Source organism: Lutjanus erythropterus, chromosome 11 (assembly GCF_056507025.1).
Source record: "Lutjanus erythropterus isolate fLutEry1 chromosome 11, fLutEry1.hap2, whole genome shotgun sequence".
NCBI classification, from domain to species: Eukaryota; Metazoa; Chordata; class Actinopteri; order Lutjaniformes; family Lutjanidae; genus Lutjanus; species Lutjanus erythropterus.
This window is the reverse complement of record NC_139327.1, coordinates 24,476,862-24,486,336: the sequence shown is the minus strand read 5'-3', so window position 1 is coordinate 24,486,336 and position 9,475 is coordinate 24,476,862. Positions and strand designations below refer to the sequence as shown.

General features: G+C 38.7%; 1 protein-coding gene across 2 annotated transcripts in view; it reads left to right on the top strand.

Moving 5' to 3' along the window:
- The first annotated feature begins 1,183 nt into the window (after window positions 1–1,183).
- The window catches only part of taok1b (TAO kinase 1b), a 31,465-nt gene continuing 23,173 nt past the window's right edge, over window positions 1,184–9,475 (top strand). The window contains exon 1 of one of the 2 annotated variants that reach the window (XM_084729778.1): window positions 1,184–1,814. The gene's annotated coding sequence lies outside the window, so the exon portion shown is untranslated. Of the gene's footprint in view, window positions 1,815–2,242; window positions 2,355–9,475 lie in introns of those variants that run through there. The other variant, XM_084729779.1, reaches the window with a different exon arrangement.

Below are 9,475 nucleotides of genomic sequence, written 5' to 3'. Positions count from 1 at the left end.
ACTATTACTGTTTATTAGAATAAATTTAATTACCAAGGAGTAAAGCTTGACGAAGAAGAAGAAGCAAGAATCTGTCAAGACAATATGTATCATGATACTGTGGTTACGTTACAATATATTGAGACATTCTATGCAAGGTGACAAATTATGATCTTTTAAATTTAATTTTAGTAAAACTGCTATAGTATAAAGAACACGGCACCATACATAGAATCTGAGATATGTATCAAACCAACTAAAGATGAAGCACTGCCATGAATCTATGTATCACAATGTCACGATACAGTATCTCGAATCATAATATCACAATACTAAAATGTTATTAGTGTTTTCTTACACCCCTAATCATGATATTTTTTCAATAACTCAAACTCAATATTTATTGATGTTATGACAATATTGCTCGTGGATATAATAATGACCAAGTGGGTAAAGGCAAATATTACAGCAGCTAGAACGATCTGGTAAGTTCAGAAAATTACATTGAGTGAGGAATAATGCACAGTGAGCAGGTCATTATTCGTGATCCTGAAGAGGTTTATTTCTCAATAATGACCTGCTCAGTGTACATTATCCTGCTTATTACATGATTACTTAACAAAATATCAATAATTTGAAACGAAATATTAATTTTAATGTTTTTTTTTTGCTCAACCACAGTTTTTGGAATAATTAATAATAACAAACAAATAACAGACCTTAAAATGCTGTAATTGACTAATCAGAATCAAGTATTTAACAAAGCCATGTAATAATATACCATAATGTAGTTAAGACAGTTTATGCCACATCACTACACAATATCCAAAGGCAAAGACAATATAGTCTCATGTCATGATATTGATATGATATCGATTTATTGCCCAGTCCTAGTAGGTACAATGACTGATGGATTGATTACTATACAGTCAGATATTGTTCTGGAATATACTAAACATTTTTTAGCACTGTCAGTCAGTTAACGACAGTCTATTTATAGTTGAGGCCAGCTTAAGACTCAAACTGTTAATCAGGTTAGGAGCTCAGTGACTGAAAGTGCATAATGCTAAACACACACACACAGAGGACAGAAGGAAATATCTGTTATTCTCTGTTATAGGCTCATGTTGTGTTGACAGTCAGTACGTGTATTGCTCTCTCCATCCACATCACACACCTATGCATGCAGCTGCTGGGAGGCACAGCAGCAGCACCCTACTCTAAGATCGGGGAGGAGGGGGCAACATTTACCCTGTAGGGGTACAGCTGGACTCTCCAAACCTGTCACACGTGTACCCTCGCTTCTGTTAAAGCTGACTGTAACGCTGAGACACTGTGCTTTTCGATTCATTTGCTCCTTGATTCCTGCACGATGGAAGGGAGGTGATTCTCCTCGCCGCCATTTTTAGGGAACTGCCTATCGAAGAGAGAAACTTTGCTAGCTACTGCTCTAACGTTAGCAGCTAGCTAGTTGGCCAGTAGCCTGCCTGTGTACCAGCTCGTTGTGACAGTTAACGCCTGACAGCCGTTAGCCAGGTCAGCTCGCCTCATGCTGGTATAAATTATTCGTGTGACCGGCCATTAGAGTTACATGACAAAAACAACGTTAACAATTTAGCTAGACTTGAACCCAGCGTCACCGTCTGTGTACTGGGTAGGGCAATTGTGCGGTTAGATTAGCGAATTAGCATTGCTAATTTATTAGCAGGCAAATTCACACTTTGATTTCTCTGGACTGCATTGCCTCGTCTGTGATTTAGCGTCAGCATCAGCCGTGTTCAGGGTGACGGGATTAACCAGCCACTTCTCAACCTGTGTGGATTCATCTTGACCAGGTGAGTTAAGCGTTGTGCTAACTAACTAACGATTGGTAACGCTAGATTTGTTCCCTAGTGTTACATGCTGCAGTGGAGCTTGATTTCAACATAGCGTTTGTTAGCTCCGGAGCTAGCATGCTAACCAAAAGTTGCTGTCACAACTTGTAAGGTCTGTCGCATCTAGAGATTTTAGGCTGCCTTGTTGGGCAACTTCAGTAATTCCTCGTTAGCACAGGCGTGTTTGTTTTGAATGCCATTATAATACATTAGCAAATAATGTCAATGTATGCGGAGCAGGGCTAGCGAGCTAAATTGTCAGTGGATTGGTTTGTTGTAAATAATGGTAATAGATTGCTTTACCCTAGCTAGCTGCGTTAGCTTGCTAATCCGCTTTATGCAACTATCGTTGCAAGCAGTGCCACTCCCTCGTTTGTGTTTTTGTCCACTATGGCTGTACGTTAAGTGAAACTCGGCTGTGGAGGTGTCTGTTTTGGAAGTTTGGTTATCTGGAAGAGACATCATGAGTCACATACTGTCTGAGGAGCTAGCAGTGTGACGGTAGGTGACATTGGTCAAGCCTGATTCAGTGTCTGTCGCATGTATATGTCCTGACATTGTGTTTACAGGCAGCATTAGCTTCAGGAGAGTCTGACAGATCATTGAGATGGTCATTGTGTAAGCAGCGACATGCAGAGCTCGCATCCATCTGCCGCTGATGGCTGTTTTTGTGCACTGACGTGAGTCGCATTCCTCAGTTTTCTGTGTTGATATTGCGTAACACTGGCTATCACTCAGCAAGCTACTCTTCTGCTTGGCTTATCTGTGACTTCGCCGCTTAACTTATGCATGACACAGTGGATCAGCTACACAAGGATTTAATACAACATTTACAATGTGATTAAATATCAAATAACGTCAGTGTTGTGACACCAAGTTTACCATTCACCTAACCATGTATCTGATGGATCGATTTGTCAAATCTGATGCCCATGGTTTGATGGATGATACACCCAACACCTACACATGCCTTATGCTTTATGTGCCATGTATACTGCCTCTGTTTGTCAAATAAGCACTGCAGTATGAGCAGTCCACCTATCATTGTTGGTGTCTTCAGACTGTGATGAACAGACTGTCCATGTTATAAATGCAGCTTATGGGCTGGATCTGGAAGGCAGGTACAACTTGTCCTCTTACTCTGGTATCATAGATTTCTGCTCGGCTGCCTGTCCTTGCTTTCCTGTGTTCTCTGTAACCTGTACTGATCTGCACACCTGTCATTTGTTCATTTATGTCTCTGCATGCTTGTCAGAACAACAGTGCGTGGCATTCACAGGCTGGAACAGCTCCCCTTCTTTACTTTCAAGGACTTGCTGCTAGCTGATAGGTACGCAGCTGGTATTGACTGTGAACATCTCAGTGCAGGAGAAGCCTTTGCAAAGTTGTGTTTTCTTATGTGTCAGTGTTATATCAGGGGGTGCTGAATATGGGCGCACTGCATAATGGATTTAAGTGTCTCCCAGGAAAAATGGATTAGACACTGGAGCAAAGCCTGCCCTGCTTGCTAAAGTCTAGATCCAAGTCAGTCAGTGACAGTCAGCCACTGCAGAACAAGACTGGTTCCACAAATATGATCCACTGCAGTGCTGCCACCATAACTTTATTTGTTAGTGATTTGAATTATGTAAGGTACTTATGAATGACCCTATTTAGCTTGCTGATTGTAATGCTACAGTGATTTAATTATAAGAATCTCATTTTTAACTGGCTGACTAATCTAAGATTTTCCTAGTTGAATAGTAGTTGTTAGTCCAAGCCATTAGTCAACTAGTCGTTGCACGTTTATGATATTTAATTATTTCAACATTTTTTGAGGGGCACTAAGTGAACTGCATGTAACTAGCAAGGAAACTGAGCATTTTATTAATTTATTTCAATACAGTATAACATCACACAAAGTCTTTTTGTACAGAACACAGGAATTTATAACTTCCAACTTCACAAAAACAAATATTCACAGACAGACAAATCAATACGATGGATTATCAATATCCTCACTACAAACCCACTCCTCAACCACTTGTTGCCTCTCCTGTGTCTACATCGTCCCGGACATCAGAGTCATGGTCAGAGTTGCTGTAAATCACCTTGGCATTGTATTCTTGGTCATCAAAGTGGTCTCTGTCTGTCTCAAAGGCTGTGTCCCAATCTATGACAGCAGCATGCCCAGTTTCCCAATTACAATGCTGAATATGCCCAAAGCCATGGTTGGGATTTTATACAACGGAGGTGAAAGTGATGCCTTTAAGTCAATCACTCTTTGTTGTCATATTGAGCGCCTCACAGCGTGAATGTCTTCTATAATCATTTATCCATTTTTGTGTCTTAAACAGTTTTTAAAATGTTGTTAGCCAACTGGCAGTCCCAAGATGCCTTGGTTTAAGTCTGGCCACCAACCGGAGGCTGTGTTCCTGACTTGTGTGTGACAGCACTGATCCCTAGATGTATTAATAGATCCATGCGATGATCTCAACATAAAATGAATAAAATTTGCTGTGCTGACGGCAATGAGCTTAACCTCGCAGTCTGCATCACATGGCCGTGGTATTGTATTATTGTCACAGCCTTAGTTAGCAGCAGGGTGCAGGTGACTTCAGTGTTACAAGAGAAAAGGTCTGTGTTGCAACAGTCCCGATACTTTTGTCTAGGCCTAACTAGCCCCTGAATAGAGTTTTAGAGTTTTATTTCTCCCTGCGACTAATGGACTAATGAAAACTTGGTCAACTATGAGTTACCGGCTAATTGTTTATTCAACTATTAGGGGGTAGCCCTTGTAAGAGCAAATTTTCTAAATAATCTTCCTAACAGGAAATGGTGTTGACTAACACAACTGACAGCGGCATATTCAGTGACATGGAAGGGTTTTTTTTTTTTTTTTTTTTTAAGTGAGGCAATGGAGATATTGTCCTTTCCCATAAAAGGCATGTGCTTAAGGTCTTTGATTGAGATTGGCTGCTGAACAGTTGGAAACCAATTGCATATTTGATGAGTCAGATTGAGAGCAAAAAGAAAAAGGGGAAGGATAGGCACATCCAAATATATTTCAGGTGATCGACAGAGAACACATTCTATCAAAACAAAAAATATTCACAACAACAACAACTGACATTTTTTAAAAAGGATGGGATGCACATGACATTTGAATTCCTTGATCTTGATCAGGGGTTAGTCACAAATTTCAGATGTTTTGGGCGATTAATTTGAGCTTTAAAAGTTTAAATGATTCTGTCTCAAGTCCATGTTACTCCTACATTTGGAAGTGGTCCCGTATTATAAGACAAACCACATCCACTGTAGTTATTTTACTTGGGTGTTTGGATATGCACATGTCTTATTGTTGAGGGTGCCACAGGAATACTGTGTTCTTTTTCTACATAAGTGTGTCTTCTTCAGAGGAAACTTGGTATGTTGTATGATGTCCGTGACATTCATCCCAACAGGAAGAGTGTAAATGCAGCTCTGTGAGTGCAATGAGAAGGGTCAAATCCTCTTAGTGTTTGGTCACTTTATTCCTCTCTTCTGTCACCATCATCTCTATAACACCACAAACTGGGATGTGTTGTTGTTGATGTTTGTTAGTTAGAGAGCTTTCGCTTCCTCCACTCAGTGAAAGCCACGATCTGTAATCAGACTGGGAAGCAGGAGCATGGACACCCCACCCTCCATCTTGGGGGATAGAAATGTAGTGTGTAAGCCATTTGAACAACAGCGCACATGTAGGTCATGAAATTAACATTGTCTCTGAATAAACAGCTGTGATGTTGCGGTGTTGTTTTTATTGGATTGGGCATTTGGGTGATATTCTTTGAAGCAGGGATCCACCTAACCAGTCCATTCTCCCTTAATATCAAATCCAATACCTGGACTAATTGTATTCATTTATTCAAGCATAGATCACATACTACGTCACTTTTTTCCTTTTTTAAATCTGTACGCATCACAGGAGCTGATTAGGCTAATTCTTCTATGTATAAGGTTGCACAAGTGCACATGTAATTTCTGACCTGTGAATGGAAATGTTCTTTTTAGGCTTGTGAATATTTTAATCATATTTTTAGAAAGCTGCATTGTTACAACTTTATAGACAGAGACTAGTTACATTTGGCTAAGAGATAATGCTCAGTGCTCAGTCCTACTTTTGAATTATTTAGCATTACAGTAGGGCTGTGACAGTACATGTATTACCTCTGAACCATTTGGTACAGGATGTTCGGTTTGGTACCCGACTTCCACGGTTCAGCGCACCCTGTGACCCAAACAGTAACTGTCAAAATAGTCTATTTTTGTCTACTACCTATACATGCAAATATTTTGGCAGTGTACCAGTTGTTGTCTATCACCTGTAGCATGCTAGTCAGCTTAGCCCGGGTAGCCAAACTCCTGCTGTTGGATATGTCAGTCAGTAAACAGCAATTATTTTCATAGTCAGTTATTCTGTTGTTTTGTTTTGTTTTTTTTTAATTAAAAATTGTTTTTGTCCAGAAAATGTCAGAAAATGGTGAACAATGTTGATTTTTTTTCCCCGAAGCCCAATGTGACATCCTCAAATGTTCTGTTTTGCCCACAACCCAATGAAATTCAGTTTGCTGTCATAAAGGGGCAAAGAAACCAGAAAATATTCACATTTAAGAGGCAAGACTCAGAATTTTTGCTTTTGTTTTTCCTAAAAAAAAATCTAAATCTAATTAATCAATTATCAAAATAGTTGCAGATCAATTTAATAATTTATTAAGCGATCAACCGTAGCAGCTTTAACAGTGGCTGCACTTTAAACATGTCATTTACAACTGCATCACCCAGCTGTATCGGTTAGCCTAATGAAACAGAAACTGACAACAATGCAAATCCTTCTCCCCACAGCGTTCAGGCAGCTTCTCATTGTAGATTCAGATTGTGCCCAAGCGATAACTGATGCTGTAAGATTGTTAATCGCTGCCAATATGCAACCATACAGTACTTGGTTGTACGGATGCATAGTTATTATATTAATCTCAATCAAGATTTTGGCTTCCCACAATTAAACAGACATGATTGATGACAATACTGATGTTTAAAATGAATGCTCCACTGGTACAAAACTCTGCTGCATATCAAATCAAGCGCTTCTTTAACTAACAGCTAGCCACCCTGCATTGGCAGCCTGTGCAAAATTTCCAGGATATTGCAGCTGTCGTCCAGAGTATCAGAGTAATGCATCCATAACATCAATGCTATACAGCACGTCATCGTATCAGTGTAAAAGTGAAAGCAGTACTCTGTTGAGTTATTTTAGGTAAAAAGTTTTGGAAGCCGACAATCTCATTTATATTTTGCTTCTAAGAGATGCACTGTGAATAAGGAAGGGTTTTTATTTTGATCCACAGATTTGTACATTAGCCTGAGTGTAACACAACATAGAATTGAAAGCTGTGATCTGGTTATATAAATGTGAAAGTGCTATAAAAATATTTTATCCGTTGTGCTGCTCTATATAAACAAGTGCAAGTTGTAGTTGTTCAGGAATTATCAATAGGTGACTTTTGTGTTTTTTGCATTGTGACCAAGTGGCCACTGTTTAATGTTCTAAATAAATACAAAAATGTTATTTTTTGAGTGAGTTCAGGTATTCTGCTTGATGAGTTTTTATTTCTAGCTGACATTTAAGGTTGAAGCTTGCTTAGGTCAGCTCTATGTATCTAAAAGTATCGTAATGGTGGTATAAGGTGTCCCTTCTCAGCAGGTGCAACAAAACCAGGAGAGTCAAGGCGATGTCAGTCAAGTGCAGTATGCACAGAAGAGGTGTAATCACCCAAAATAACTATGGAGGTCTATGGATGTGTAGGAGTTCTAAAGTAATTCAATATGTTTACTGTGGTTGCTGCAGAGCTCAGTACTTTTTGCAGGAATTATATCTTTCGTAATACATTTCGAGATTGATTTTAATCCAGTATTATGAATGTCTTGGAAACCATTTGTAGTGCAGTTGTAGCTAGCCAAAATAAAACCAGGGACATTCCGTGGTCTGTGTGGATCACTCCCATAGTTCGGCCCGCATGTGATCTGAGGACTTAATGCAACCATCATAGTGTGAAATACAGTTTTACTATTGCTGTTACTTTTTAAAGTCATAGTGGAAGTAATAAACATGATATAATCCAATAAGTAATAATTCTCTGAATCTTGATGCAGAGTTGAAAAGATGAGACAGATGTGTGCTGTGTTTAACTTTGAAGCGCTGTCACTAATAAAATGAAGAGTGATTGAAATTGTGCTTTAAAAGTTGTCAGCTTCACCTTCATTGAGTGAAAATCCCAACCATGACTTCAGGCATTTTTCCCTAGTGTGACTGGGCATGCTTGTTGTCATAGAAATTGAACATAAGATTGTGATATTCAATGTAACTTTGGCAATACCTGCTGTCTTAACCTCTTTAACACAGCTCTGCTCAGCTCACCAGTGCAGCTCCGTGTCTGCCTGTCTGTGACAACAGCCTTCAATGTTGATTGGCTTTTGCTTGTTACTTTCTAACCAGTCAGATAGTGCTGTGGGTGGGACATTGAGCCAGACTAAGGAGTGTAATGGTGCATTACACTGTGTGTATACTGTAATACGGCAAAGTATTATTATAATTAGTAGTAATATTTTATTTATTTAGTATTTATTTATCCCACTTTTTTTACTGATCAGAAAAATGATCCAATCTGTGATTTAAATACTGTGTTACAATCCAAATTGTGATTTTTATGATCCAATGATCCATGATCCATGATCCTGGCAACTAATTTCCCAGTTGATTAAACGCAAAATGTAATTCAGACTAGTCAACTAGTCTAACTAGGGCTGGGCAATATAATGATATTTTATTGTTTTGTGATATGACATTAGATATCATGATAGATTTTGGATATTGTTATATCGTGATATGTCAGAAGTGTTGTCTTTTCCTGGTTTTAAAGCCTGCATTACAGTTAAGTGATGTCATTTTGAGAATTTACCAGACTGTTTGAGCTGATCTATTATTTGCCTTTATTCACTTAGACATTATATCCACATTACTGATGATTATTTATAAAATAATCTCACATTTTGTGAAAGCACCAATAGTCATCCCCGTAATATTGTTGCAATATAATACAACAAACTTATTTTTTCCCCTCAGCCACTTCGACCCTTTGGAGTACACAACATATCAGTCACAATTTACACGATCAATAATTATTGATATCGACCGATATGAAACTTCACTATCGTGATAAGTGTTTTGGCTATATCGCCCAGGCCTAAGTCTAACATTAAGAAAACACTCAGAAAGCAGTTAAAATTTATCAGAATTTATTCATTTATAATGTTGAACACTGTCCGAAAAACATACTGTGTATAATGAGAGTCATTTGAAGGCGTTAATCTCAGTCCACAATCGCCAAATCGTACTTTAAAAGCCCCAACTAGTGGCGGCCAGCTGCCTAAAATCTAAGAGGCAACAGATAACTGGTATTGTGCATGAATGAAATATTGATAAGTAGTTTAAACGACTAGTATTTCTGTTGCTGACTAGCGAGGGTGGGGACATTTAATCGTATAGTCGACTAGAATGTGTTAAATATTGTATAGCTGTTCTGGATTTTAACTTGGATAGATGC